Here is a 7800-nt window from a genome sequence, read left to right as displayed (position 1 = left end):
AGAGCGGGGTCAGCACATGCTGAGGGTCACAGAGCGGGGTCAGCACATGCTGAGGGTCACAGAGCGGGGTCAGCACATGCTGAGGGTCACAGAGCGGGGTCAGCACATGCTGAGGGTCACAGAGCGGGGTCAGCGCATGCTGAGGGTCACAGAGCGGGGTCAGCGCATGCTGAGGGTCACAGAGCGGGGTCGGCGCATGCTGAGGGTCACAGAGCGGGGTCAGCTCATGCTGAGGTTCACAGAGCGGGGTCAGCGCATACTGAGGGTCACAGAGCGGGGTCAGCGCATGCTGAGGGTCACAGAGCGGGGTCAGCGCATGCTGAGGGTCACAGAGCGGGGTCAGCGCATGCTGAGGGTCACAGAGCGGGGTCAGCGCATGCTGAGGGTCACAGAGCGGGGTCAGCTCATGCTGAGGTTCACAGAGCGGGGTCAGCGCATACTGAGGGTCACAGAAGTCTCCAACTTTCTGCAGAGTCAAGAGCTCCAGACCTCCAAACTTCTGTGTCCTTCAAATGAGCTCAAGATCAGTGTGTAGAGCTTCATGGAATGGGTTTCCATGGCCGAGCTGCTCATCCAAGCTGCACATCACCAAGTGCAATGCAAAGCGTCGGATGCAGTGGGGTAAAGTGCGCCGCCACTGGACTCTAGAGCAGTGGACACGTGTTCTCTGAGTGACCAATCACGCTTCTCTGTCTGACAATCCCATGGACGAGTCTGGGTTTGGCGGTTGCCAGGGGAACGGGACTTGCCTGACTGCATTGTGCCAAGTGTAAAGTTTGGTGGAGGGGGGATTATGAGGTGGGGTTGTTTTTCAGGGGTTAGTTCCAGTGAAAGGAACTCTTAATGCAAGACATTTTGGACAATTTCATACTCCCGACTTTGTGGGGACAGTTTGGGGACGGCCCCTTCCTGTCCCAGCATGATTGCGCACCATTTTTATATAGTTCAATAAATTGCACAATTAAGAATCTATCTATCATATACATATACACCGATCAGGCATAATATTATGACCATCTTCCTAATATTGTGTTGCTCCCTTGACCCATCGACTCCCCTAGACCCCTGAAGGTGTGCTGTGGTATCAGGCACCAAGATGTTAGCAGCAGATCCTTTAAGTCCTGTAAGTTGCGATGCGGGGCCTCCATGGATCTTGGGACTTGTTTGTTCAGCTCATCCCACAGATGCTTGATTGGATTGAGATCTGGACGCCTCAAACTCATTGTTGTGCTCCTCAAACCATTATTGAGCTGCAGTTTTGGAGATGCTCTGACCCAGTCATCTAGCCGTCACAATCTGGCTTCTTTTTCCTGCTTCTAACACATCAACTCTGAGGACTAATCAAGTTTGCTGCCTATATCCCACCCACTAACAGGAGATCATCAGTGTTATTCACTTCACCTGTTATAATGTTATGCCTGATCGGTGTATATCGCGATATGCAACAATATGTATTGTGGATAGTTCACCCAAAATGTAAATTACTTTGAAATTTAGGTTTACAGAGTGTCAGTAATACAATAAACGTTGATATATAATGTATAATAATGCTATGGGGGAATATATGTGGGTCATGATAATGCCAAATTCAATATATATATATATATACATATTGCTTCTTAATTGTGTAATTTATCTGAAAAGCTTAAAACAGGCTGTTCAGTGGGAGGTCCACATGTACTGTGACAACATGCTCCTCTGATGAAATATAAATGATAAAGAGGAAGAAGTAACACAATATAACATTAATCAAACACACACCTCTCAGACTGACCAGCAGAGGGCAGCATTGACCAACACACTCCTCACATGTCATTCATTGATTTAATTAAAGCTTCACATGATCATAATCATTTTTATCATTACCAGGATTATTAAACACTCTAAAAAATGCTGGGTTAAAAACCACCCAAGTTGGGTTGAAAAAGGGCAGACCCAGCGATTGGGCAAACATTTAACCCAACCGATGGGTTAAAACAACCCAAATGCTTTTGCATTTTTTAGAGTGTGGTTCAATAAAAAACTAAAACCATTCAAATTACTCAAAATAGAACATAGTAAAATATAATATATAATTATTTTTTTATTTCAACTAGTTGCCAAAGCAGATTTAAAAAAAAAAAATGTTATTAAGTTTGATTTGGTAAAATAACTAAAACTGAAATAAAACTACACTCTAAAAAATACTGGGTTAAAAATAACCCAAGTTGGGTTGAAAATGGACCCAGCGATTGGGTTGTTTTAACCCAGCGATTGGGCTGTTTTATCCCAGCGATTGGGCTGTTTTATCCCAGCGATTGGGCTGTTTTATCCCAGCGATTGGGTTGTTTTAACCCAGCGATTGGGCTGTTTTAACCCAGCGTTTGGGTTGTTTTAATCCAGTAAATGGGTTGTTTTAACCCAGCGTTTGGGTTGTTTTAATCCAGTAAATGGGTTGTTTTAACCCAGCGTTTGGGTTGTTTTAATCCAGTAAATGGGTTGTTTTAACCCAGCGATTGGGCTGTTTTAACCCAACGATTGGGTTGTTTTAAATTAGCAATTGGGTTGTTTTAACCCAGCGATTGGGTTGTTTTAATCCAGTAAATGGGTTGTTTTAACCCAGCGTTTGGGTTGTTTTAACCCAGCGATTGGGCTGTTTTATCCCAGCGATTGGGTTGTTTTAACCCAGCGATTGGGCTGTTTTAACCCAACGATTGGGTTGTTTTAAATTAGCAATTGGGTTGTTTTAACCCAGCGATTGGGTTGTTTTATCCCAGCGATTGGGTTGTTTTATCCCAGCAGATGGGTTGTTTTTACCCAGCGATTGGGCTGTTTTAACCCAGCGATTGGGTTGTTTTAACCCAGCGATTGGGCTGTTTTATCCCAGCAGATGGGTTGTTTTTACCCAGCGATTGGGCTGTTTTAACCCAGCGATTGGGTTGTTTTAACCCAGCAAATAAGTTGTTTTAACCCAGCGATTGGGTTGTTTTAACCCAGCGATTGGGTTGTTTTAACCCAGCGATTGGGTTGTTTTTACCGAGCGCATGAGTTGTTTTAACCCAGCAACTGGGTTGTTTTATCCCAGCGATTGGGTCGTTTTATCCCAGCGATTGGGTTGTTTTAACTCAGCGAATGGGTTGTTTTAACCCAGCAACTGGGTTGTTTTATCCCAGCGATTGGGTCGTTTTATCCCAGCGATTGGGTTGTTTTAACTCAGCGAATGGGTTGTTTTAACCCAGGGAATGGGTTGTTTTAACCCAGGGAATGGGTTGTTTTAACCCAGGGAATGGGTTGTTTTAACACAGCGATTGGGTTGTTTTAACCCAGGGAATGGGTTGTTTTAACCCAGCGAATGGTTTGTTTTAACCCAGCGATTGGTTTGTTTTAACCCAGGGAATGGTTTGTTTTAACCCAGCGATTGGGTTGTTTTAACCCAGCGATTGGGTTGTTTTAACCCAGGGTTTGGGTTGTTTTAACCCAGGGAATGTTTTTTTTTAACCCAGCGAATGGGTTGTTTTAACCCAGCGATTGAGTTGTATTAACCCAGCGATTGGGTTGTTTTAACCCAGCAACTGGGTTGTTTTATCCCAGCGATTGGGTCGTTTTATCCCAGCGATTGGGTTGTTTTAACTCAGCGAATGGGTTGTTTTAACCCAGCAACTGGGTTGTTTTATCCCAGCGATTGGGTCGTTTTATCCCAGCGATTGGGTTGTTTTAACTCAGCGAATGGGTTGTTTTAACCCAGGGAATGGGTTGTTTTAACCCAGGGAATGGGTTGTTTTAACCCAGGGAATGGGTTGTTTTAACACAGCGATTGGGTTGTTTTAACCCAGGGAATGGGTTGTTTTAACCCAGCGAATGGTTTGTTTTAACCCAGCGATTGGTTTGTTTTAACCCAGGGAATGGTTTGTTTTAACCCAGCGATTGGGTTGTTTTAACCCAGGGTTTGGGTTGTTTTAACCCAGGGAATGTTTTTTTTTAACCCAGCGATTGGGTTGTTTTAACCCAGCGATTGGGTTGTTTTAACCCAGGGTTTGGGTTGTTTTAACCCAGGGAATGTTTTTTTTTAACCCAGCGAATGGGTTGTTTTAACCCAGCGATTGAGTTGTATTAACCCAGCGATTGGGTTGTATTAAGCAAACATTTAACCCAACCGCTGTTTTTTTTTATTTATGCTAAAATAACACTGATCATTACATCAAGTTTTAGTAACTTAATGATATTGTCGTCTTCAAAATAAAAAATGGGAAGTGGTTTATAGAAAGTTTTGCACGAGAATGTAAATAAATAAAAAAAATGTAGGGAAGGGACTGTTATTGTTTAATGCTGTTATGATTGACATTTGGGTTATGTTGCAGTTTTAGGGCTGAACACTAGATGTCGCTGTTGGGAAATACATCAGATTCATTGTTTCCAGGGACAAGTTATCAACTTAAAAATGAGTTTAAATGATTCAGTTTCTCTAACTCAGAGTACTTTGTTAGTTTAACATAATTTTATGAGGAGTTGTTAGAACTCAGAAATCAGTCAAAACATAATTTTTTTTTACAAATTATTGCATATGATCTGGTTATTAACATTTATTTTCTAGTGGAGTATGTTTATAATATTTATAAGTATATTATATAAGTTTATAAGATGGGATAAAATGAAAGGTTCTATATATGAAGAGCCTGACGGAAGCATTTAAAGGTGCAGTATGTAATTTCTCAACCCAATCAACCCAAACAAACACGCCCCCCCCCTTCATTGTTCTGCCCCCAAAATGCACGAACACGTGCATTCTCTCTCTCTTAGAAGCGAAGCAAACGAGCAGAAGGGGGTGCACCCCTACTGCTGATTGGCTCACTCTCTCCTCCCACTTCATGAGTGGACACGCCCCCTACTGCTGATTGGCTCACTCTCTCCTCCCACTTCATGAGTGGACACGCCCCCTACTGCTGATTGGCTCACTCTCTCCTCCCACTTCATGAGTGGACACTCCCCCTACTGCTGATTGGCTCACTCTCTCCTCCCACTTCATGAGTGGACACACCCCCTACTGCTGATTGGCTCACTCTCTCCTCCCACATCATGAGTGGACACACCCCCTACTACTGATTGGCTCACTCTCTCCTCCCACATCATGAGTGGATACTCCCCCTAATGCTGATTGGCTCACTCTCTCCTCCCACATCATGAGTGGACACACCCCCTACTGCTGATTGAAACACTCTCCTCCCCCTTCATGAGTGGACACACCCCTTACTGCTGATTTGCTAACTCGCTCTCCTCTCATATCATGAGTGGACACACCCCTACTGCTGAGTGGCTCACTCTCTCCTGCCACTTCATGAGTGGACACGCCCCCTACTGCTGATTGATTCACTCTCTCACTCTCTCCTCCCACTTCATGAGTGGACACTCCCCCTACTGCTGATTGGCTCACTCTCTCCTCCCACTTCATGAGTGGACCCTCCCCCTACTGCTGATTGGCTCACTCTCTCCTCCCACTTCATGAGTGGACACACCCCCTACTGCTGATTGGCTCACTCTCTCCTCCCACTTCATGAGTGGACACTCCCCCTACTGCTGATTGGCTCACTCTCTCCTCCCACTTCATGAGTGGACCCTCCCCCTACTGCTGATTGGCTCACTCTCTCCTCCCACTTCATGAGTGGACACACCCCCTACTGCTGATTGGCTCACTCTCTCCTCCCACTTCATGAGTGGACACTCCCCCTACTGCTGATTGGCTCACTCTCTCCTCCCACTTCATGAGTGGACCCTCCCCCTACTGCTGATTGGCTCACTCTCTCCTCCCACTTCATGAGTGGACACACCCCCTACTGCTGATTGGCTCACTCTCTCCTCCCACTTCATGAGTGGACACTCCCCCTACTGCTGATTGGCTCACTCTATCCTCCCACTTCATGAGTGGACACTCCCCCTACTGCTGATTGGCTCACTCTCTCCTCCCACTTCATGAGTGGACCCTCCCCCTACTGCTGATTGGCTCACTCTCTCCTCCCACTTCATGAGTGGAAACTCCCCCTACTGCTGATTGGCTCACTCTCTCCTCCCACTTCATGAGTGGACACTCCCCCTACTGCTGATTGGCTCACTCTCTCCTCCCACTTCATGAGTGGACACACCCCCTACTGCTGATTGGCTCACTCTCTCCTCCCACTTCATGAGTGGACACTCCCCCTACTACTGATTGGCTCACTTTCTCCTCCCACATCATGAGTGGACACACCCCCTACTGCTGATTGGCTCACTCTCTCCTCCCACTTCATGAGTGGACACTCCCCCTACTGCTGATTGGCTCACTCTCTCCTCCCACTTCATGAGTGGACACACCCCCTACTGCTGATTGGCTCACTCTCTCCTCCCACATCATGAGTGGACACACCCCCTACTACTGATTGGCTCACTCTCTCCTCCCACATCATGAGTGGATACTCCCCCTACTGCTGATTGGCTCACTCTCTCCTCCAACATCATGAGTGGACACACCCCCTACTGCTGATTGAAACACTCTCCTCCCCCTTCATGAGTGGACACACCCCTTACTGCTGATTTGCTAACTCGCTCTCCTCTCACTTCATGAATGGACACGCCCCCTACTGCTGAGTGGCTCACTCTCTCCTGCCACTTCATGAGTGGACACGCCCCCTACTGCTGATTGATTCACTCTCTCACTCTCTCCTCCCACTTCATGAGTGGACACTCCCCCTACTGCTGATTGGCTCACTCTCTCCTCCCACTTCATGAGTGGACCCTCCCCCTACTGCTGATTGGCTCACTCTCTCCTCCCACTTCATGAGTGGACACACCCCCTACTGCTGATTGGCTCACTCTCTCCTCCCACTTCATGAGTGGACACTCCCCCTACTGCTGATTGGCTCACTCTCTCCTCCCACTTCATGAGTGGACACTCCCCCTACTGCTGATTGGCTCACTCTCTCCTCCCACTTCATGAGTGGACCCTCCCCCTACTGCTGATTGGCTCACTCTCTCCTCCCACTTCATGAGTGGACACGCCCCCTACTGCTGATTGGCTCACTCTCTCCTCCCACTTCATGAGTGGACACTCCCCCTACTACTGATTGGCTCACTTTCTCCTCCCACATCATGAGTGGACAAACCCCCTACTGCTGATTGGCTCACTCTCTCCTCCCACTTCATGAGTGGACACTCCCCCTACTGCTGATTGGCTCACTCTCTCCTCCCACTTCATGAGTGGACACACCCCCTACTGCTGATTGGCTCACTCTCTCCTCCCACATCATGAGTGGACACACCCCCTACTACTGATTGGCTCACTCTCTCCTCCCACATCATGAGTGGATACTCCCCCTACTGCTGATTGGCTCACTCTCTCCTCCCACATCATGAGTGGACACACCCCCTACTGCTGATTGAAACACTCTCCTCCCCCTTCATGAGTGGACACACCCCTTACTGCTGATTTGCTAACTCGCTCTCCTCTCACTTCATGAGTGGACACGCCCCCTACTGCTGATTGATTCACTCTCTCACTCTCTCCTCCCACTTCGGGAGTGGACACTCCCCCTACTGCTGATTGGCTCACTCTCTCCTCCCACTTCATGAGTGGACCCTCCCCCTACTGCTGATTGGCTCACTCTCTCCTCCCACTTCATGAGTGGACACGCCCCCTACTGCTGATTGGCTCACTCTCTCCTCCCACTTCATGAGTGGACACGCCCCCTACTGCTGATTGGCTCACTCTCTCCTCCCACTTCATGAGTGGACACTCCCCCTACTGCTGATTGGCTCACTCTCTCCTCCCACTTCATGAGTGGACACACCCCCTAC

Source organism: Gobio gobio (assembly GCF_949357685.1).
Source record: "Gobio gobio genome assembly, chromosome: 10".
NCBI lineage: Eukaryota > Metazoa > Chordata > Actinopteri > Cypriniformes > Gobionidae > Gobio > Gobio gobio.
The sequence above is the reverse complement of the archived record's forward strand: the minus strand, read 5'-3'. Positions refer to the sequence as shown.